Here is a 25,362-nt window from a genome sequence, read left to right as displayed (position 1 = left end):
ATTTTTTGTAGTGGGGACTCCGAAGCGGTTTGAGTGGTCAGACACGTTTAGTACATGTCGATACATACCTAGGAGAGTTTGTGCGAACCAGTGGTAAAAGGTTTCGTTTGTTTTGGATATTTAAATACATGTGATAGTAATATTCGTGAAAATATAGACATCAAATTTGTGTAAGTATTATTTAACTCTGAAAATATTATCTAGTTAATTGCATTTATACGTATATTATCAATAACATGTGAAGGAATGTTAGTATGTAAAAACTGTTTTTGTCTAAATTATTATGGCTATAACATTTGCCTCTAAACATAGGTGTGCCCATATGGGCTCGTTAGGCGTTAATGCCATTTAAGAATAATGTGTTTTATTTTAGGGGAATTACGCTTCAAGAAGCTCTAGATATAGCTTATGATGAAGGAAATGCCGTAGATATATATATTGAGCCTCCTGATAGTAACATCTTAACTGATGAAGACTCTGCAGGTGAAGATGAGAGTGGTTTAGCAGACAATTTGTCGGCAGGACAACTGAGTGCTCCAGCTGAGATTGTATTTGCGAACAAAGACAGACTGGGACTCAACCTTGATAATATTGATATTTTATCTGCATCAACTCATGTACATGTTCCAAATAAGGACAGTTATTCACTGAATATAGCCATCAAACCAGCAGTCACCAATTTTGTTGAAGGAGATTTGCAAACCGGTAGTCGTACATTTCCACCAGGGGACTACTCTAAATACCAATCGTTGAGCTGTTCAGAGATATTTGAATGTTTTTTCTCCGACGATTTGCTTCAAATAATTTTACATGAAACGGTAAACTATGCTTTATTTCAAAATTGTCCTAATCCTTAATCTGACCATAGAAGAATTAAAAGTTTTTATTGGTATTCTGATCCTCAGTGGAATTAATGTTTTGCCATCGAAAAGAAGTTATTGGGAAAACTCAGATGATATGAAAAATATTATGATATCAGAAGCCATGCGCCGTGATAGATTCTTGCAAATATGCAGATTTATTCATTTTGCTGATAATAACAATGTAAACACCTCTGATAAAATGTACAAGCTTCGGCTAATTACAGACCACTTAAAATCAAGTTTTCTTAAACACTTTATACCTGAACCAAATCTTTCCTACGATGAATCGATGATTCGGTATTTTGGTCGCCATGGATGTAAACAATTCATACGTGGCAAACCAGTAAGATTTGGATACAAAGTTTGGTCGTTGAATACTCCGAATGGTTACTTGGTGAATTTTGAAGTATACCAAGGAAAAAATCCCAGATCAAATTCTAATTATGAATCAATTTTTGGAAAACCAACGGCTCCTCTTCTGCAAATGATTGAGGAACTAAAGGAAAAAGGAAACTTTCCGTACAATTTTTTTTTCGATAACTTGTTTACAAATCCAAATTTATTATGTACTCTAAAAGCTAATGGTTATACTGGAACCAGCACTATAAGGGAAAACCGCTTGCCAAAGGACTGCCCTCTTCCTTCAAAAAAGGAGGTTGAAAAACAAAGAAGAGGATACTTTTCATACATTTTAGACAGGGAAACGGGAATAGTGTATGTTAGATAGATGGACAATAATGTTGTCACCCTTGCTAGTACGAGTTATGGTATTGAGCCAGTGAAGGCAGTAGACAGGTTTAACAGAAAAGAAAAGAAAATACTTCCCATACCAAGGCCTAATCTTATAGCGGAATACAATAAAAATATGGGTGGAACTGACCAAATGGACAACAACATATCTTGGTAAGTTTGTCTCTTTGTCTGTCTTTAGAATATAAATTTTTATCTGATTGTAGTTATCGCATTGGTATTAGATCAAAGAAATGGTACTGGCCCATATTTACTTATCTAATTGATGCTGCATTACAGAATGCATGGATTTTGTACAGAAAAAGTGGCCGAAAAATTAGTCAACTAGATTTTAGACGAAGTATTTACCAGGTAAATAAACAGGTAGAAGGAAGCTATTCAGTAGTACTCTTGTGTTTCTTTTCTTTATTTCAGACGTATTTAACAAGATACAGGGTACAACCGAAAGCTACTGGACGAGCACCGAAAGCAGCAGCGAGTGATTTTCGAGTTAGCAATGATATTAGATATGATGGAATGCATCATTACATTATTACAGTCCCCGAAGGTAAAAGGCGAAGATGTGGGGGTGACAATTGCAATAGTAGGGGACGAACAATGTGCTGCAAATGCAATATTGGACTTTGTATAGATTGTTTTCGAATGTTTCATAATCAATAGTTAATTTTTATAAAAATAATTTTTTTTTGTGTATAATATAGGTTGCGCCTAACGAGCCCATATGGGAACAGCTATTTTAAAGCATCTTGTTGATCCTAATAAAAAAATATGGTCAAAAGTATGTTGTAGGGTCTTATTTTAGTCATTATTATTGTAAATTTCTAAAATTTTAAGAATTTTTTTTTCTCGGCGTTAATGGGTTAAACCTTTAAACTTTATTTTTTGTTTCAATCACAAAACAATACTATAAAGATGAACTCTTCTAAGTTTCAGCGAAATCAATCGATTCCTTCTCGAGAAATCTTGCCTACCGCAAAAACAAAGTTTTTTTTAAACTGAGAGCGCTCGTACCGACCGCGCGGTATTCAAATCTCTATGACTCGAATAATATTGCTCGAATTTACATCAAATTTTGTGTGCTCTTGAATTACTATACTTTTATATAAAATAAAAAAATCAATAGATTTTTTGAAACTACAAGCCCTATGCAACCCATTAATGCCCGAGATAGTAATATTATTATTTGTTTAGAAATAAGTGATGTACCGACAGATTGGCTGAATACACTTATAATACTGATATTTACAAAGGGAAATAAATATAAATTAGAAAACTATTGATTCATTAGCCTGTTATTAGTCTTAAGCTGTTGGTAAAGATAATTCATCATCATCATTCCATTCCATCCGATCTTGAGCACCTTGAATCCAGTTGTTTGAAATGTTTTTGGCCAGTACAAAGTTGGTTATGTATTGTGTTTTGGAAAACTTAATTATAAGTCCAACCCGTGGATAAGAGCTCTGAAGTTCTTAAAGAAGTTGACAGGCATGATCTACCAGGTCTGCAATAAGCAGACCTGGTAGAGTAAGTCTGCAAACCTCAAATTGTTCAGAAACTTCCCATTTATGTTGACTCCAATATTTTCCCTATTATTGTTTCTCATAGCACTCTGTAATAAAGCCGTGAATAGTTTAGGAGAGATCATGTCTCCTTGTCTAATACAATGTGAAATGTGTTTGTGTCGTCATAGTACATTCTCACTGCAGCTTTGCGCTATAATATATATTTCGAAGAAGAGTTGTATGCCTATGATCAATACTGTATTCTGTAAGAGCCTCCAACATGGAGCTATTTTGGATTGAGTCAAATGCTTTCTCAAAGTCTACAAACGTTAATATCAATGGCTTGATATATTCTATAACTTTCTCTATAAAGGATTTTATTCCTTGTAGATGGTCATTCATTCCAAAGCCACTTCTAAATCCGGCTTGCTCTAGTGATTGGTGAAAATCTAACTTAGGTCCCAGTCTGTTAGTAATTATTCTCATAAAGAGCTTATATGTATAAACGAAATAACAAGGTGATAGGTCTGTAGTTTCCAATTTCTGTTACAACTCATTTTTTTTGCAATATTACAATAATGTCACTATTCCATTTTAGGCAGGTTTAACCTTCTTCTTTTTCTTCAGCTTTTCCCTTTTCAGGGGTCGTTGTTCGTTACTCTTCGTCGCCACTCATTTCTGTCAATCGGGTCATGTTCACTTAAACCTTTCTCTCTCAAATTCTCTGCCACACAGTCCTTCCATCTTCTCCTCGGTTTTCCTCTCCTCATTTTACATCAACTTTTAACAGCTCTATCCTTCGTCCCACATAGTTTTCATCTCTAAGTCTAACATGCCAAAAGAGGCAGGCATTATAAAGAGTTTTTAAAGATTTTATGACGCATTTGCCTCAGCATTTCACTTACAATGCCAACTTCTCCAGGTGTTTTGTTGTTCTTTATACCTTTTAACGCTGATTTAATTTCCTCTTCGGTTGTGTCTGGAAATTCTTCTGATCCTTAATTTTGTATTGCTGGGATTTCGTCTATATAATGTGAACATCTCGACTATATAATGTTCTGTAGTTCTCTTCGATGATTTTCAGGATTTCTTATTGTCCATGTATGACATGTCCTTATTTATTTTTAACTTCTTAATATTCCCCGTTCCTGTATTCAACTTTCGTTATAGAATTTTCAGGTTTTTGTTTTGTTCTATGGTATTAGCTGTTTCTCTAGTGTTAAAGTTCCTTATGTCTTTCCTAACTTTCCAATGCTTTAAGCAACAATAGAATTAATGACCGATATTCTAAAATCATTAAGTATATCTACGAAAAAGCAACATCGCAAGTAAAAACAGAAGAAAAAACAGAAAAAATAAATCTAAAAAGAGGCATTAGACAAGGTGATTATATCTCACCCAAGCTTTTCATTTTAGCCCTAGAAGATATGGGTCGAACGTTAGAATAGGATAATAAAATAAAGGAGGGACGATAGACGGCGAAAAACTGAACCCCCTGAGATTTGCTGATGATGTTCCGTTAATAGCAAAAGACAGAGAAGAATTGCAGGAAATGCTATTAGACGTAAATACAAAATCAAAAGAAGTAGGACTAAAAATAAATGCAGCAAAAACTAAATGTCTAACAAATGAACCTCTAGATATAACTGAGGATATATCTCGACAATAATAATATAGAAAAAATGGAATCGTATGTATATGTAGGTCAAAAAATCAAACTGTCAAAGCTGAACGTAAAGACTGGTTTAAATAGAAGATGTTCCTTAGCATGGGCAGCATTTGGAAGATTACTAACAGTCTTTAAATCAAACTTGCCAAATACTTTAAAGGAAAAAAACTTTCGCCAGTATTTATTGCCGGTCCTTACATATGGAATTGAAACATGGTCTTTTAACAACAACATAGTCCACAAACTTCAAGTGACTCAAACAGCTATGGAACGGAAAATGCTTAACATTACGCTTAGCGATCGAATATCTAATGCAGAAATACGAAGAAGATCAATAGTAGCAGATGTAATCCAAAAGACTGCTATGCTAAAATGGAACTGGGCAAGACACATGGGAAGAATGAAGGAAACCATTGGACAAAACGAATTGTTGAATGGCGACCAAGAGCAAATAAGAGAGTAGAGGCAGACCTCAAACCAGACCGACTGATGACATCAAATGAACGGCTGGTCACAAATGGATGCAAAAAAAACGAACAAAAATGAATAGACCTGTCTAAGGGAAGCTTACATCCGACGATGGATGGAATAGCTGTTGATGATGATAATGATTATAGCATTATTCCCAAATCGAGCATTGAAGTCTCTCATTAGTAAGATGCTATCATTTTCCAGATGTTATCGAGGGTACTTTGCAGTTCGGCAAACCTCCTGTATATGTTCATACAGTATTGCCCAAAATAAACAGTACTGAAACTAAAACATAGATATTTCTTTGTGGGCGCTGTCATATTCAAATTAACTAGTATAGACCTGTCAAGTAATCCTTAAACCATTAATTCTTAAGGCCTAATTGTTAAAAATGGTGTTAAGTACAGAAGAGAAAGTGTTTCTTGTGGAGCATTATTTTCGCTCATACGAATCGGCCGACGTAATAGTGCAAGTCTGCAATACGTGTGTGATCAACCCACACAACGGTTTAATAAACGTTCTCCAAATAATGCTGTAATTTTGAAGGTTGTTTGAAGTTTAGAAATACGGGTAATGTATTGTGCCAACGAAAAGGAAACTCAGGGCGTCCCAGGACAGTTAACAACAACGATAACCATGAACGTGTTTTAGAGCGAATCTTGGAAAATCCGAAAGCCAGCCAGACAAGAACAGCGTTGCATCTTGGCTTAAAACGAATTTCCTTGCAAAGAATCCTGAAGGAGCTGTGTGCATTTTCGTATATTATTCAGGTACATCAACAATTACATCTCAGGGATTATCACAGTAGAGTGGAATATTGTACCAGAATTCTTGCATTACAGTATGAAAATCATTTCCAAAGACATTTTCCAAACAAATTCATTTCACGATTTATTGACTTCCCCTAGAATGTGCAGTCTCCAGACTTAACATCTCCAGACGCATACATTTGGGGCATGGTTAAAACTGCCGTTTTTAAACGGGCACCACAAACCATCAATGAGTTAAAGGATGCCGTTAGAGCCTTCTTCGCTGACTTGAGACAACCTTTATTCCATAACATTACGAGAAATCTGGAATATCGGTATGAAGTCCGTCTCGAGAGAGGAGGAGCTCATTTAGAACATGTTATAAGTGTCAATAATATATATTTTTTAAAACAATTAAATAATTACAAGTTCAGTACTGTTTATTTTGGGCTATACTGTATTAGTTCATCTTCCTACTTATTATATCATCCAAAAACTGTCCAAGATCTTAAAGTGTTTTTTTGATCATATATACTGTTTTACTACCTTGTTGATCGTCAATAAACAACTTCATCGCCTAGTTAATTTAGGAATGATTCAAGTATCTCATTGCTATATTGTGTGTATTGAAAAATCGTATTTTTGGTGCGCTCTCTGTATTTTTATAAAATAGTTTCTGTGTCTTTACAAATTATATATTTGTATACCTAATATCAGAGCTAGCCTTGTATCAGCTATTGCATTGAATAGCCAAATATTACACAATTGTTTACAAAATGCCTAATCACTCTAGACAAAAGAATTATTTTCTTAAGTATGTTCTTATTAATAGATCACATAGTCTGGCCGAGAAATATTTTAAACCACGCTCACAAACCTTCAAACAGGTAAAAATAGTTGAAATGTTTTGATATAACAATTTGAGAAATTACATTATGACGGTAAAACTCAAAGTACATGATATTATATTCGTATTATTTTTCTTACTAATTTGACTTTAACAATCAGGTAAACTATTTTTGTTTCGAAAATATTATCTTGGTCCACAAAGTGTATATTTTGAAAAAAGATCGGTCTTCGTTTAGTTATCTGAACATCCAGCTATAATATGACCAGCCAATCGAAGTCTCTGAAGTTGAACGAATTCTGAGATCAGTGCCTTTTTGAGCAGTTGGTAGAGCTCATCATTGTACCTGGATCTCCATACTCCATTTTCATTAATAAGTCCAAATATCTTCTTTATGAATTTTCTTTCAAACACTTTCAGCTTTCTTTTTGTATTTTCTGTAACTACCCATTTCTCGCATCCATAACATACTAATGGTCTGATAATAGTTTTATAGAGCTGAATTCTTTTTAAACTTCTTCTTTTTCTGTTCCATCCGTGATAAATGCATCTCCTAGATATTGGAAACTGTCTACTGTTTTAATATCGTCCTTTAATTCAACTGTGCCTTGGCTAATTTATATATATATATATATATATATATATATATATATATATATATATATATATATATATATATATATATTACATTATGACTGTAAAACTAAAAGTACATGATATTATATTCGTATTATTTTTCTTACTAATTCAACTTTAACAATCAGGTAAACTATTTTTGTTTCGAAAATATTATCTTGGTCCACAAAGTGTATATTTTGAAAAAAGCTCGGTCTTCGTTTAGTTATCTCAACATTCTGCTATAATATGACGTCGAGTTTTAAATTCTCAACGCGGTTCTTCCCGAGAACTCAGTAATTTTCATATATATATATATATATATATATATATATATATATATATATATATATATATATATACATTAAACCTAGAGATAAGATTAATACTATTACAAGAATTAATTGAATCGGAATTGCAAACATAAATGCAATGAAATAGAAAAATCCTATTTTGGATTCTACGATTTGTTTGGCCTATATTATGATCGCGGGCAGTCTGCACAAGGAATTTCATAAACTCTGTGTTGTTTCATTTGGAATGTTGTCTTTGATTGATCGGACAAGAGATGAAAGTCTTGGTTGGTGGGTAATATTGTCTTTATTAGATATAGGATATAAGAATAGGACAGGCAAGAAATTCTTTCAACAAACTGAAAAAAGTACTCTGCAGCAGGGACATTTAAATTACTTTAAAGATAAGACTTCTGAGATGCTACGTGTTCTCCGTATTATTTTATGGGTTGGAGGCTTGGACATTAAAGAAAGATGTTTCATACAGATTAGAAGCCTTCGAGTTATGGGCCTACAGAAGGATATTAAGAATAAGTTGGGTGGATACCCTTAAAGTCAGAAAACTGCAATATCTGGGACATGTCATGAGGGGCGAGCGTTATAACTTGTTGCAATTAATAATGCAAGGAAGAATACAGGATAGAAGGAGTCACGGAAGAAGACGCATCTCCCGGTCAAAAAGTTTGAGAGCTTGGTTTAACTACACTTCTGCTGACCTCTTTAGAGCAGCGGTATCGAAAGTGCGAATTGTCATGATGGTTGCCAACCTTCTTAGAGGAGATAGCACATGAAGAAGAAGAAATGGTCTTGCTGGCTACTCTATTTAATTTTCAGAATGTTTAGAGTTTCTTCTATAGGAATATTTGTAAAAAGTGAAACGATATCGAAACTTACTACAATGTCTGATGGTGAGATAGGGTATTGTTTAAGAAGTACGATGAAATGAAAAAAATTGTTGACGAAAGATGAAGCATTTTCGGCGAGAGGTTGTAGAGTTTTGGCCAATGGTTGTGTAGGGCAGTTGTATGCACTAACAATGAGACTTAGAGGAATATCGGGTTTGTGAATTTTGGGTAGGCCATATATTCAAGGTGTTCTGGAAGACTTTTCGCAAGGAATTAGAGATTGTTTTATGTCAACAGGAAGAGAGGTTTTATTGATAATCGCTTTTGTTGTTTTCTCTACATAGGTTGTTGGATTATTAGGAGTTGGTCTGTAGTCTGGAGTATTAATGACATTTTAGAGTTTATTAATGTAAAAAGAAGTGTTTAGTATGACTATGGCATTGCCTATATCGGCGGGAAAAATGACTAGATTTAGATTTAAAAGAAGTTCTTTCTGGAATTTTCTCCTGGATTGGCTAATGTTCGGAGTAGGAGGCTTTGAGTTTCTAAGAACTCTAGCGATGTCTTGACTAGTTATTTCACCATCTTTGGAAGGTAAACTGGAGATATCTTCTTCAGTTTGACAGATGATTGTCTCAATTGGAATGTGACTTGGGGTAACAGAGGTGATAATCGACGCGGCTTAACCCGGAAGACTGTTGAGTTTAATATTAATTCTTGTAATAGTATTAATCTTAGCTCTAGGTTTAATTGTACTAACTGCGGAAATCTTTCGGAATCTTGGGATATTTAGAAATAATGAAAGAAGAAAGAATATCAAAAATACAAAAATATTAATAAAAACAGAGATGGGTGACAAAAGAAGAGTCGGTCGACCAAGAAAGAGATGGTTAGATGAAGCAAAAGAGAACCTTAAAGAGAAATGTTTTGAAGAAGAGAAGAGAAGAGAAAGGTGAGAAATTGGAGAGGAAAACTAAGGACCGTAAAGAATGGACAACGATTTTCAAGCTATGGGCCTAAAAGGCCACTGTTAACATTATATACATATATATATATATATATATATATATATATATATATATATATATATATATATATATATATATATTAAATGTTGGTATAGGCATCGGAGGGGCTGTTCTTCTGTTGCTAAGAGCAAACTACTAAAATCTCCGGTAAATGCCTTACTGATAGTGACGAATGGGTCACAGCTGATCTAAAAAGTCAGTCAGCTCTGCCAACGGGTCCTACCTCCTACGTACACGAAGACATAAGTCGCGTAGTCCCTGATCAACATATAATACACTGAGGCAGCATTGTAAGGTACGCCTCACAACCCTTAACATGAAAGATGAAAGACACACTAAAATCGTTACCGTCAATTTCCGTAGGCGTAAATGGCCTACGGTAGCTTTCGGGATCAGGCCAGGAAGGCTAAAAATCTGCGAAGTCTAAACCTCTAACCAAATAAAACAGCGCTTTATATAGCGATATATAACTGCCGCTCACTATCAAACTAATCCGAAATTGTAGAACTGGAAAAAGAAACTGAAAATATAAAATGGGACGTCATAAGAATCAGCAAAGTACGACGGAAAGATGAAGAGCTATTGTAATTAGCGCCAGGAAACATATTCTATTACCGTGGAACATCAACAGGCAGAACAGGTGGTTTTGGATTGGAAACCGAAATTGAAATGGAAACGTACTAGAATACAAGAGTACTAGAAATAATTAGTATCTCGGATAGAGTAGCTAGCTTAACCTTGAAATTTCAAAAAAATACAATGCACAAATCGTACAACTTAATACAATACAATATACAAATATATCAAAGACCACAGATGAGATGGGTTGATGATATTAAAAGAAGAGCCGGAACAAATGGGAAATATGTTGCTTAGGATAGAGACCGTTGGAAGGAGTTGGGAGAGGCCTATGTCCAAACATGGACGACAGAAGGCTAAGAAGAAGAAGAAGAAGACAACTATACGCCCCAACGATTATCCACACTGACCAAGAAATGGAGGAACTCTACAGTAACATACCTAACTGATGCATTCAATAACAATAAAAGTCACTTTAAGAATTTAATTGGTGACTAATGCCAAAGTAAAAAAGAGAAATGGGAAGGAACAAGTTATGGAAAAGTATGGAACCGGCAAGAGAAATGAAAGATAAGAAAGGCTGGTTCAGTTTTTACACTGCCAAAAGATGCCTATTGCAACTACATTCTTCAAGAAAAACTCAAACAAAAAATTGACTTGGTACCACCAAATGGAACCACTAAGAACAAAGTTGACTTTATTCTAACCAACAAGATTGCTACAATCAAAGATGTCAGTGTAATCAATAAATTTTAAACAGGCAGCAACCATAGACTAATCAGAGCAAAAATTGTTCTAGATCTAAAACTAGAAGGAATAAAAATTAATGACAAAACAATACGGAATTTTGTAAACAATACGGAAAAATATTAAGGAATTACAATGAAAGACTGGTAGAAAATGCAATCGAAAATAGAAAAAACTTGGAAAAAAATGGAAAAGCATTAATCATTGGGAAAAAGCAAGTCGTGGCTCTAACAAACGAAAACAACAGAATTATAGATAGAAATGAAATAATACAACTCGTGACTAAATTCTACAGAGAACTGTAGAAAGCCCCTGAAACACTTGAAGAATCAACTAGTAACCAAGATATACCAGAAGTCCTTGTGGGAGAAGTAGAATCGACAATTACAAAAATGAAAAGCCGTAAAACAGCTGGAATAGATGGCATAACAGTGGAACTGCTTAAATACGCTATCAAATAACCTAAAAATCTTAGCAGGTATATTTACGAACTGTCTGAGATCAAGATGCATACCAGACCACTGGAATACAAAAAACATAATTCTCATTCATAAGAAAGGTAGCAAAGAGGATGTCAAAAACTACAGACCTATAAGTCTACTACCAATCATATACAAGATATTCACAAAAGTCATTAACAACAGATTAACAAACGAATTAGATGCTGCAGAGCCAAGAAAGCAAGCTGGCTTCAGAAGTGAATACCCTGGATACCCTGGATTATATCCATACGCTTCGAGAACTAATGAGTAGAGCTAAATAATATGAAATATCGCTAGCTTTAACCTTCATATATTTCGAGAAGGCTTTTGATTCTATATATCCCAAGGTAGTAATAGAAGCTTTGCAGAACCAAGGCATTGACAAACATAGAGATTTTAGCAAATATATACAGAAAAGCAAAAGCTAAGATAAACATTTATGAAAACACTCCAGAATTTCCCACTACCAGAGGATTCCGACAAGAAGACGCAATATTCCCAAAGCTTTTCATGCCAACCCTAGAAAACATATTTAGCAAAATGAACTGACAGAATAAAGCCCTATGCAGACGACATCGGTCTGATCGCTAATAATCCTGCAGAACTACAAGAAGTTATAACCGATCTAAATGTATCTATCAATGAAGTTGGCCTAGAAGTGACCTTGACAAAAACAAAAACTATGTACACCAAGCTAGTGTATGTCCAAGATGTAATAATAAACAATACTACACTTGAGACAGTAGGGGAGTATATATACCTGGGACAATTAATACATAAATCTAGGCCCTTACCCCCAGAATTCAACAGAAGAATGAAACTGGCTTGGGCATCCTTTGATAAAAATGCAGTTATATTCAAATCCAGGATGCCACTTCACCAGAAAGGAAAAAAGTATTCGATCAGTGTATACTACCAATCATGATATACGGCTGCGAAACTTGGACACTAAAGGAAAGATTAAAGCGAAACTCAAATTACTCAAAGGTCAATGGAGCGATGCATGCTAGGCATAATAAAGAGAAATCGCAAAAGAGTAGAATGGATCAGACAGAAAACCGATCTTTAGAATGTCAGTTGCCGGGACATTTAGCGAGAAGAACTGATAACAGATTGTCCATTAGAATTACACTGTGGTATCCAAGAGGCGTCATGAAGCCAAAACGACGTCCAAACTTAAGATGGGACTATGACACAAGGAAATTAGGCAGGTAAGCACAGAAAAGCAGAAAAACGACTATGTAAGGGAGGCTAAAACGACTATGTAATCAGTAGAATACGCTGAGAGCTGAGAATGATAATGATGGACATATATATATATATATATATATATATATATATATATATATATATATATATATATATATATATATATATATATATATATATATATATATATTAATATAACTAAAACAATTAAAATATTTACTTGTCAACCCCCACTATACTATAAAGATCCCGTACAATGATCAAATTTTAGATAAACAAAGTAATTAATGTAAAAACAAAAAAAAGGATGATTTTATAATGAATTATAATTAGATGAAGATACATTGTGATGAAGAAACTCAAAAATATATTTTTGTTAGTATAGTGTCACTAATATGTCAAATTTATTTATATTTAGTAAGCTGTTTTCTGGATTATAAGAAAATAGTTCAAAATACTTGCCATAACAAGAAATCCATAAGTTTCAAAGAAATTATTGCACAAAAATAAACACTTTCACCTTTCAAATTAGAACAATACGTAAATAAAATACGAAAATCACTGAATGAAACTCGTCTTCCACCCTGTACCAATTCATTTACAACCGATTGCTCTCCTCACTGTCATCATTAAAGTCAAAGTAAACAACACCAAATTAACGAATGCCTTCCAATAATTGATTGAACCGGACATGAGAAAAGTAACTGCCTTCGGTTTTACAAAAATACTGATATTGGAAACTAATGTAACTGGTAGTTTCTAGAGAACATGGAGTTAAAAGCACTCATTCTCTACGATTTATATTTAGCGAATTGGATGCTACAAGTTCCGACCTCTTCTAAGGAAGATATAAATATCTTGCGCAGTAATTTATACGTTATTTGTTTGGATTTATCAAAATTTGATTAAAACGGTGCACTATACCTTTACATTTAAAAAAAATGTAAAAGTATATTAAGGGGATTTTTAAAAAGTCTATTCTTAGAAGCCATTCATATATTTAGAAATTGTCAGCGGGCTATAGTGGTACATGTTCGAAGTTTGTTTACTATATTTTTTCATAAATGAGTCTTTGAAGGCTTGCAACACTTTTACCACGTTGGGTTTGTTGTGTAGACCATTTTTTTGGTTAAGCATTTGTAAGTATTTTATATACTACCAACATATCTCAATAATACGAAACGGTGGACGGTTAGTAGGCAGTAACTCCAAATCCATTGAATTCTGGCAGGCTGCGAGGGGGGGGAATCTTTTTTAGACATCTAATGTCACGAAGCAATACACCCTGGCATCTTCCGGCCGAGTATGACACTAGGCTAGAAGACCCCATCGTAGTGTCAGATCACCGTTCCAGAGTAGTGATCTTACCGCTTAATAACAAAACCAAAATCCATATATTAACCATCACCCTAAAAGAACAATAACTATATTTTATTCAGGAAAAACTTAAAAGGAAAAACAAAAACCATACCTATCACCGTAAATCAGAAAAAAAATGTTTAAGAACTGTCTATTACCAAAAGAATGAAAGGCCATAAACTAATTTGATACTTACCGGATTTGACTATCGAGAAAAAGAAACAATATTTGAGATTCCTGGTTTAATTTCCTCCTCTATCGTCCTACTAATTCTTCTTTATCAACCCAGAGATCAGACAGTGCACTTCTCTCCATTCTCTCTCTCATGTCATCATTATGTTTACCATGTTTCTTTCATCCAGCCTGAAACTCATTCGCCTCTCGAAGTCTCCCCTCTAATTTCCCCATTTCTGGCTGTTAAAAAGGTGGGCGAGAGCGGAAATACAGTCCGCCGAGGCAGATTTGCCTATCCTATTTGAAAGTGTCAAAACTACCATGTCCAGTCAGAAACTGCGTCAGGAAGTAGTCCAGTTTCCTGAATTTACATTCCCACCACGGCATCAGATCGAGAATAAGCTCCTTCGTCCACCTTGCCTTTCCGCTATCATTAGCCCATTCCCTCTGCCACTTATCTATCGTTCTCTCTCTCTTCCTCATCTATATTTCATCCATCCTCCTCGCTTATACCCTCGCCTGCTTTTTACACAACAAAACGATCGGTATCACCGCTCCAATTAAATACATACTATAAAGTTAAGAGAGGATTTGTCCCGGCTACCCTTGGGAACTACCACCTCAGTTTTCTGTTCTCAAAGTAGTCGTATCCACCTACTAATACGACGCAGAGCTGTGTTAGCCGCATTAGTCATGTCCATTTTTTGACTTGATTTTGCAACCAGTGCAAGATCGTCGGCATAATCTACAAGAGTGCATCCCCTTGGCATCTATAGCCTCAGCACCCCGTCGTACAGAATATTCTACAGGGTGGGACCTAGTACCAAACCCTGCGGAATACTCTGCAACAACCTGATGCACGTATCTTCCTTACGGACCTGTCAGTAAAGTATCTGTCAACCACGTTGACCAAGTACTCAATAACGCCCAATTTTCTTAGCCTGTACATGATTTTTCCCATAATGTCGTGTTAAAGGCATTCTTGACGTCTAGCAGGATGAAGTCACTTCTATGACCGCATGTACGGTGGATCTTTTGGCCCTAGAAGCATATTGGCGGTCGCTCAGCGCATGCTTTTCTTCCAGCTTCTCGGTCAAGGCGGCCTTTCACAAGCTGTTGTACAATTTAGCTACCGAACTAAGAAGGCAAATTGGCTCAAAGCGCACCTCTTTCTCGTCCGCCCCACCTGTCGGGATAAGAACAACGTTGGCGTCTTTCAACTGAGTTAAAAACTGCTGTTGTTCAAGCAGTTCGTTTAGCAATTTTGGAAAAACCTACGGGTATCTTAGTGCGGTCAGCCGTACTGTATCCGGCAAGACTTAGTCTATGCCAGATGCCTTTCGGATCTTTATCCGTCCAACAGCCTCGCCGATTACCATCTCAGTAAGGGGTTCTGCTTCTACAAAACCAGTAACCCTTTCATGTCTATGCTAAACAAAGAGCTCCCGTATTTAACATTTCTCCTCCTTGGGCAGGAGATAGGGTGTCTTTTTCCCCTTCAATTCGGTACACACAATCTTGAAGTCCGTCCCCAGATATCCCTTTCGAGATCCTAAAGCAAGTTACTCTACCTTTTTCTCTTAGATCTTCTTATCTCATTCCCGATATTTATCATATCTAGAGGCACAAATCTATACTCAAACAGCATTCATGCACGTCAACATAAATCGAAGACGTAAAAATTGTGTTGTGATGGAAGAAACACAATATATAAAAATAGATACGAAACAAAATATCAGGATAAACACAAAGAGGCATAGAGAAAAAAGGAAACGTGGCTACTTGACAGATGCATAGAAGTAGGTCTTAAAATAACATATTCAAAATTAAAGTATCCTGAGGAAAAACAAAGAACACTGTATGGAACGAACGAATATATAAAATAATCGTATAGCAGATTCACCTAAAATTGAAATTAAGAAGCATTAAGAAATATGAAAAATAGCAGAGCCCAGGAGAAGCTGACATTGTAATTGAAATTATTTTTGAAGCGAAACTTCTATACTGGCTGTATTACTTGTTCTTTACAGTAATATGCTGAGGTGAACGTCACGGAACTAGCACCCCAAGATGGCGTCGTCACGGGTAGCGTCAAGAAATAGCGGTTCTTTACATCGATTCACTACTCTCGATCATTCGTTTCTAGTCGTCATACATTTACTCTAAGCAGGTTTAAATTAAAAACTGCATGAACAATAACTAATAGAATATAGACAAAAAATGAAAAGTAAAAAAATTAAAAGAATATCTAAACTATCTGTCACTAAAAGATTCGATCCGTAACGATTGTCAAAATTTAAAAGTCATAAATGTCATCCGATTAATAAGAACATTGAATCCTCTGTTTAAATTTTTATGATATTTTTAGTTTTAAAATAATTTCATATAAATACAGTTATTATTTTTAAATATATTACAGTGGTGTTAAAAAGTCCTGCATTACCTAAACGCCTTATAGTTTTTGAGGTTTAACACAAGTTTTTTGTATATTTTCGCTAATTCATTTTAAGTTTGTGCTTGTAATTAGCATTATCGGTATGCTTACTAATGTTTTTTTAATTACTAGCTCAAAATTCTACAGAAAAGATTAAAATAATCTGATTAAAGGAATTTCCCATAATCCGAGAAAATTATGAGGTGATTATTAAGTCGTTAAAGTACTATTAAATTAAATCTTAATGACAAATTTGCCACATATTTTGACTATATAAACACTGTAGTTACCCTAACACATTTATTCGCTCTTTGATTTTTGATAAAAAGGTCAAAATGTCATCCCAGACCAAACAAACTAAATATCGGACGAAAAGCGTTTGAAATTATTTTTCACCATAAAAACGACAAATCTAATAGCGAAATAGCATCCGCAGTAAACTGTAATCAATATACAGTAATTAGAGTCATTAAGAAGTATGCTGAACAAGGAAAAATCGACGACAGACCGCGTAGTGGCCGACCAAAGAAAACTTCTGTTCGGAATGACGCTGCGTTAAGAAGAACAAGTCTGGCAGACAGAAGCCTTAATTCCACCCAATTGACGAAGCTGTGGTCTGAACCTACAGGTGTAAGCGTGTGCACTTTCACTGTGAGAAAAAGACTGCTTAGTTTTGGACTCAGAGGATGTAAGGCACGGAAGAAACCACTGCTTTCAGAAAAGCAAAGATTGCACCGTTTGAAATGGGCCAAGGAACATCGAATCTGGACAGCAGAGCAGTGGCAGAGTGTACTGTTTAGTGATGAATCCACTTTCAATATTAATAATCATGCTGGAAATGCCTACGTCAGAAGATTTCTTGGTGAAAAATTTTCTCCAAAATGTGTTCTTCCCACAATTAAACATCCAACCTCCGTTATGATATGGGGTTGCATGTCCGCTCGAGGAGTTGGTCGCCTACACTTTGTCTCTGCGATGATGAATGCTACCAAATACATTAAGGTACTACAGAATAAGATGCTACGTAGTGGAAAAAACCTGTTTGGCAAAGAAATATTTATTTTTCAGGATGATAATGCTCCTTGCCATAGAGCAAAATTGGATAAAGCTTGGATGGAGAGTAATGAAATTGATAGGATGGACTGGCCAGCGCAATCCCCGGACCTCAATCCCATCGAGAATTTGTGGCAAAGGATATCAAACATCATTTCTAAAAGCAAACCCACAAATAAAACGAAATTAATCGAATCTTTAATCCACGCTTGGCATCATTGTATTTCCGTGGAGGAAATGCAAAAATTAATAAATTCTATGCCCAAAAGATGTGAACTAGTTATTAAAAACAAGGGCTGGCCAATTAAATATTAAAATTAGTTTAAATTACTTCAATGTGATGTACAATATCGTCTTGATATAAATAGCCTAATTTTTGTAATATTGAATAAAAAATTTTCCGAACTACATTTTTTTTATTAATCAAAAGTTTTGCTGTGTTTCCATTTTATAATATTGTGGTTAAGTGCTTGTTTGATGTAGATAGTAAATGGTTAAAAAATATTTAAGGTAAATGACTTAAACTTCTATTTTCATGTATTTGGTAAGGCGATGCAGAACTTTTTAACACCACTATAATTAGTTTATATGATAATTAAATTTACTATCAAATGATATTTTTTTATATTTAATAATTAATGTAATATTTGGTCTAAATTTGACAGGTATGTCAGAAGTAAACAACGTATGCCTTGTTAATACGTTAGCATTTGGCGTTAAGAGCAAACAATAATTTATTGAATTTGTTTAAAATATAATAAATAAATAAATCATAAAATTACTTTATTTACTTTTAAAAATATTATATAAATTTTAAAATTACAGAAAACGTAGTATGAAGCTTCGCGCTAGTCTACAGTACCACCTACTGTTCCACTTTTTTTTTAATGGAATTTTGTTTTGACATGTGTGGGGCTCCTGTATGTCGGGAGCCCCGTGTAGTTGATACGGCTGATACGACGGTAGCTACGTTCCTGTCATTTTCCTTTCCAATGGCTTCCTCTGTTTTTAGGTGTCTTTGAGTTTCCATATCGTTTATTAATTTGTTATTGCTTGTATAGCTTTCGTTTTTGACGCTAGTCTCAATAAATCGTCTCAATTTTATAAAGTTAAAGCTTAGTTTTCTTATAAAGAAAAGAGATACCTTTTTTATTTTATGTTTTCATTTTGTTATTAATCACCCTCATTACGTTTTATTTTTGAACTGTTGTGAATATAATGACAATATCAATAATAAAGGCGATACTAATAATATCCCACAAAGTACTGTACTATTATTTTAATTCGTTAGTGTAAAGACGGCAGGAGTGGTTTGTTACTAATTGATTTTTAAGTACTTCCCTTTTATTTTTAGATTTGATTTGACACACGTTGCAAAAAAGGTACAACCTTATGATTCACCAAGAATTTATTGGATGTGAGCATTTTGAAGGTTTGGCCTGTCAGTACATTTCTTGTTTTTTGTAGCAGATGTATTTATAAAGCAATAAATTCTTAGACAGGAGTAAAAAATTATTTTTAACTATATATACCTTACCTCTATAATTATAATGAAATTTGGGCACACCTTTTACCCTTTCTCTTTATCTAAAATTAATGTTTTAACTTTAAACTTATGCCCAGATTGCCAAAAAGATGTAGATTTATACCACATCTTTTTTTGATATTCAAAATACACTTTCAAACAAATAACCTAGAAAATTTAATAGAATGTGATATATTTCCACTCTACAATTATTGTTATCTACTTTTACTTAATATGAAACAAACATATAACTGTCGAATGGAATTTATTTGTAAAAGTAAAATCAACCTGTAAACATTGTTGATAATTCTTCACATTTGTATTTACCTCCGATCCGCGACCTTATCTCCCTCCTCCTCATTACTTGAGCCCTTGTCAGGACGTGGTGACACTCTAAATATTATTAGGTTGTTGTCTCTATTGGCTGCGATCTTGTGCCATATGGAAGGATTCACGTAGGGATTTTCATACCAGAGTGTTCATTTTGTCTGTCCAATGTGTTGGAGATGTTCCTTTTGGTCGTCGGCCTTTCACCTTTCCTCCTTCTACCAATAGTTCTATGCTCCTCGTTCTTCTAGCTATGTGGCCGAAGTAAATTATGTATGCTCGGTTTACTTTTTTTAATATATATACAAGCTATACGCTCACGAAGAAGCTGAAGATGTTTTCACTTGAAGATCCTTTTTGTGTGGGGTATCATCCCATTCTGGGTTTGGTTTTACAGTTTTTGTTGTGACTTCGTTATTTCCACTACTTTTTTTCCATTTTTCTCTCTCTTTGATTGTCCTTTCTATATTTTTAATTTCTATAAAATCCACAAGGAAAATAAATTCCTGCAGCTGGCTGTATACCATGTATCACAAAAAGGGGTTTAAATCTTTGTATGTAGGTATATTTAATGTTAAACACCATTTTATGGGACCAATCCATCAGCAAAGAAAATAAAAAGAGGATATATGAGACTATAGTAAAAAGTATCACTTTATACAGCTGTGAGGTATGGCCACTGAAAGAAAGAACACTGTCAACGCTGAAAGCGACGGAAATGGATTTTTGGAGAAGAGCCGCAGGAAGATCTAGAAGAGAAAGGATTACCAACGAACGCATTAGAGAAATAATGGGAATCAAACGAACAATCACAGATGACCTAACAACAAAACAACTTATCTGGTTCGGACACTTACAAAGAATGGACGAACAACGAATGCCAAAAGAAATACTAAAGTGGCAACCAGAAGGAAAGAGAAAACGAGGTAGACCGAGAAAAAGTTGGAGCGAAGGAATAAATAAAGAACTGAGAGAGAGGGCCATAGAAGAAGATCTATGGAACAACCGGTCTAAGTGGCGATTGGAAGTTATTGGAACGTTATAAACCGACAAGTAGTAGTATGTAGGTATATTTAAAAAGCCCTTAGAAGGGCTACATCAAAAAACACAAACGTTTTCGGAATAATAATTCCATAATCACGTTAAAAGCAGGTTAACATGATGAGCCACCATAAATCTAATATAATATTAAACATCATTCATTTTTAACAACATGTACATTTTTTGGTAACTTTAATTTTTGTAAAGGGTTTTACCCTAATATTTTGGTGGCTCAGGCATGTTAACCTGCTTTTAACCTGATGATAGAATTATTATTCCGAAAACGTTTGTGTTTTTTGATGTAGTCCTTCTAAGGGCTTTTTAAATATACCTACATACAAAGATTTAAATTTCTATACTTTTTAAGTCTTCTTCCACTTGTTGTCTCCATCTCAGTTTGGGTCTGCCTCTGCTTCTTTTACCTGGTGGTATCCATTCCGTTATAACTCTTAACGGATTGCTCTTTTCTCTTCTCATTATGTGCCTATACCATCTAATTCTTTGTACTTTTATTGCTCTGAGTTCTCTTGACCCATCCATTCTTGTATTTCGTAATTTATCCATTGTTTTGTATCCTCCTCGTTTTCCCTCTTTGGTCTCAGTATTTTTCTGATAATCTTCCTCTCAAAATCTTTCAATTGCTCTTCTTCTCTTGCTGTTATTATGAATGTTTCTGCAGCATATACTACTATTGGTCTTTTGACCGTTTTGTAGATTTTCATTTTTGTGTTTCGGCTTATATTCTTATCTCTAAACATTTTTTTATTCCTATAAAACGCTGTATCTCCCGCTTGAATTCTTATTTTCATATCTACACTTCCATTTCTTCTGTTGACTAGTACTTTCCAAATATTTGAATGTTTCAACCTCTTCGAAACTGTGTGCATCTATTGTTAGTTCTGTCATTTGTGTCTTTTTTTCTTGCTTACGTTCATGTATTTTGTTTAGTTTTCATTTATTTCCAGTCCTATCAGTTTGGCTTCGTTTTCTATTTCTTGGACGGTTTTCTTTAATACCCTTTTATCTGTTGGTACTATGATTATATCGTCCGCATATCCTATTATTTGTAGTGCATTCTTGTTTATAGTTACTGCGTTTGACAGCTTTTTTAATATCTTATCTAGTGATACAATAATAGTACCGTTGAGAGCGCTTCTTGTTTTCCTCCATTTTTTATTTTTATTACTTCTGTTCTTTCTTCGGTGTCTATTATTGCTTGGGAATCTCGCATTGTCATTTCTATCATTCTTATAATTTTATTTAATACATTACTCTCTTGTGAGTCTTGGATCATTTTTCTTCTGTTTAGTTTGTCAAACGCCTGCTTAAAGTCTAGGAAAATATATGTGTTTCTCCGACATACTCGTATGTTTTCTCTAGCACTTGTTTTAGCGTATGTGTAGCTTCTATCGTGGATCTTCATTTTCTGAAACAGTACTGGTAATCTCCTATGATTTGTTCTGTATATATTGTTAGTCTGTCTCTAATTATACCAGTCATTACTTTTATTTAACATTCAGTAATTTAATTGCTCGGTAGTTTTTGCATATTCTATAGTCTCTTTGGTTGGGGATTGTCACTATAATTTCCTACTTCCATTCTTTGGACATTATTTCTTTGCTCCATATATTCTGTATTAGTTCATAAATCTATCTGTATAGTGCCTCCCCACCGTATTTTAGAATTTATAATCTGCACATATTCCGTCTTCTCCCGCTATGGTTCGGTCTTTCCATATTTTAATCTTGATTTGTGAGGAGCAATCGCCATTGTTGTTTGATATGCAGCCCTGTCTAGTTCCTTCCTTATTTTTGAACGCATCTGAAGAGATTCCGTGTATTTTAACTTTGGCTGAGTTTTTATCATACAGATTTCTTATTAGATTAATTATAGTTTATTTTTATGAACGAGAGAGTAATTAGCATAATTTTAACTGGTAGCTCCGACCACTCCATGGGCGTGCTCAAGATTAATTGAAAAATTACTTTGAATAATTGTAAAAAATAAATGAATTATTTCAGTGTTATAAAGTGTTATGTGTATGTAAACAAAAGTGACCTCTTTTATCACACACTATATTAGAACTGACTGGCCTACATTAAAAAGGGTTTTAAAAAATTCACATTTTTTTTAATTTTTAAAAATTACAAAAGAGAAAGAGTTTTTAAAACCGTCTAAGGTATGTTAAATAGATGAATAAAAATATTAATATAAAACTTACAGCTACTTGTTACAAATCCAAATCAGATTCAGAAGATGAACTTTCAGAACCAAGATTTATAATAACTGGCTCGATCATTTTATCAGTAATATTGTCCAGCTTCCACATTTTTTCCTCTTCTTTAATAGTGTGATTTACTGCCTTTTCCCAGTTTTCAGGTTTTACATTATTTGCGGCCTCCAAAAACAACTGTTTAACATCATGAATTTTAAAAGTGGTATTTTTTCTTGAAACTTCACTCTTTATCTGTGCCCATACCAGTTCAATTGGGTTTAATTCACAATGATATGGTGGGGATCTAAGTACTGTCATTCCACGATTTTTGGCAATTTCATTAATTTCGTATTTTTTAAATTTTTCTTTATGAAGGGCACACAACGAATAAAGTTCCTTTCTTATAGATCCGGGATGGTACGTAATATTTTTTGAACTCAGCCAATTCTGCAAGTCTTTTGTTAACCACTTGGTTGTGGGCAGTCCTTCTATAAGTCTGGAGTGATAACTTGCATTATCCATTACTATTACACAGTTCTTAGGAAGAAGATCTATCATTTGTTCGAACCATTCTTGAAAGACATCAGCGTTCATGTCTTCATGGTAGTCACCGGTACGAGTTGATTCAAAAGTTAATAAACCACCTTCAACAAAACCGTCTGAACTGCCGATGTGTACGATTATCAGCCTGCGTCCCTTTCCTGATGGTGGGTTTAAACCAGTAGATAAGTTATTTACAAAAGCGTGCCTTTGACTTGTAACAGTTTCATCCTGCCAAAATTTATTTGATGTATGACCCTCGTTGATCCATGTTTCATCAAGATAAAATATTTTTCTTTTTTGGTTTCTCATTTCCTTTATGGTTCTTAGAAAATGTCTTCTCCATATGACAATATCGCTTCTTTCTAATAAAATAGACTTTCTGGGATTCTTTTTCCAGCGGAAGCCTATTTCTTTTAAAAGTTTCCATAACGTACTTCGACTCATTTCTGGGTAATCCTTATCATCTCGAACTGAGACAAGAACTTTATCCAATGTTGGAAATTCTTGTCTAAAGAAGAATTCATGCACTTTCCGTCGAAGTCCTTCTTTAAAATGATATTCTATTTGAAATTTTGGTTTCCCTGGAGCATTACGTGGCATTTGAAAACTACCACATTTCTCTTCTTTAATAACTCTGTAAATCATAGATTTCCCAACACCAAGTGTACTGCTAACTAACTCAACGGTCTCATCAACACTTTCACATAAACGTTTGTCTGTAAATGATTTAAAACAATTAAATATTAATGTTTTTTCATTAACTGTTAGAGGACCAATTTTTCGGCGTTTACACGGCACTTCCAAATTTTCCATAACACTAGTATACACAATAAACTGCACCTTGCAACTGAAGTACCTACTTTTAGTGAACTGTTAAAAATTTTGAATACGCCACTTGGACCTTCCTATATACAAAATGGAAAAACCCACTATCACATTTGCTGTGGAATAAGTTTAGAAGGTAATTATCTAGTCAATTACTGTCGTAGATTCCTGGAATTAAAGAATTAAATGTTTGATTGTTGAAACCCTTACTTCGTGGAATGCACTCATTTCAGATAAAATAAAACGTTTTATTTTATCTAAAGAATTAAACTTTATTTTGCAAATAGGCAAAGAATTAAACTTTATTTTGCAAATAGATAAAATAAAACGTTTTATTTTATCTAAAGAATTAAACTTTATTTTGCAAATAGGTACTTATTAAACTTTTATTGGTTATATATAACCAATAAAATAAACATCTTACATTTCTTGCAAATTCATTAGTACCTGTTAACCTCCATCACTCCGACACTGGCAACCTTATTTAGGGATTAGTATCCCTCACAACTATTGTATTCTATTCTGCTCCAACCTTTATACCTGGTGGTCATACTCAATTTAAAATTGTTTTCCTATATACTTCTGTAAACTTGTTGACAAATATCTGTTTTTCATTGAGTCACCCGTATCAACAGTTTAGGGATTTGCATACATAATTTATTGTTTTATTACTCTCTCATACATAAAAATACACTATAGGTGGTTAGGTACTCTCATATTTCCATTATATTCTATAGGGGTATGCAGACCTTGTGTCTAATTGAAATGTATTCAAGAGTCTTTAGACGAAAAGCGAGTGTCCATGTCTCATCTCTTGTTACTATTATGGTACCTAACATTTATTTTCTTTTCTTTCTTACTGTTTTGTTTTTGTTTCTTGTTTTACTTTTAGATTTATAATAGAATTGTTGTGTTGCGTAGAATTGGCTGAGTGGCGGTAGCCAATGCCAAAAAAATCCATGTAATTAAAGATTTATCACAGAGAGGTCAATTTTTATTTTCAATTATATTTTTTCTGATGTTACAATAAAATGTACTGCGTACTGGGTCAACCACCTTTTGGTAATGACGTCACCGGAATAATTTTTAAATGGAATGCCCCGTATATTTTTATAGTACTAAAAAGATAACTTGTAGTATTTTAAGGCATTAATATGTTTACTGTTTAAGTATAAATAAATGCTCAAAATGTCCTCCAACCTACAAAAAGTACCTGA

The 25,362-nt window shown here is 34.2% G+C and overlaps 1 protein-coding gene across 1 annotated transcript in view; it reads right to left on the bottom strand.

Annotated features, from left to right (window-relative positions):
* The window catches only part of Delta (neurogenic locus protein delta), a 453,254-nt gene extending 439,821 nt beyond the window's left edge, over positions 1-13,433 (bottom strand). The window contains exon 1 of the mRNA XM_072546609.1: positions 13,112-13,433. The gene's annotated coding sequence lies outside the window, so the exon portion shown is untranslated. The remainder of the gene's footprint in view (positions 1-13,111) is intronic.
* Between the last annotated feature and the right edge of the window lie 11,929 nt (positions 13,434-25,362).

This window comes from Diabrotica undecimpunctata, chromosome 10, assembly GCF_040954645.1.
Source record: "Diabrotica undecimpunctata isolate CICGRU chromosome 10, icDiaUnde3, whole genome shotgun sequence".
Taxonomy (NCBI): domain Eukaryota; kingdom Metazoa; phylum Arthropoda; class Insecta; order Coleoptera; family Chrysomelidae; genus Diabrotica; species Diabrotica undecimpunctata.
The sequence above is the reverse complement of the archived record's forward strand: the minus strand, read 5'-3'. Positions and strand labels throughout refer to the sequence as shown.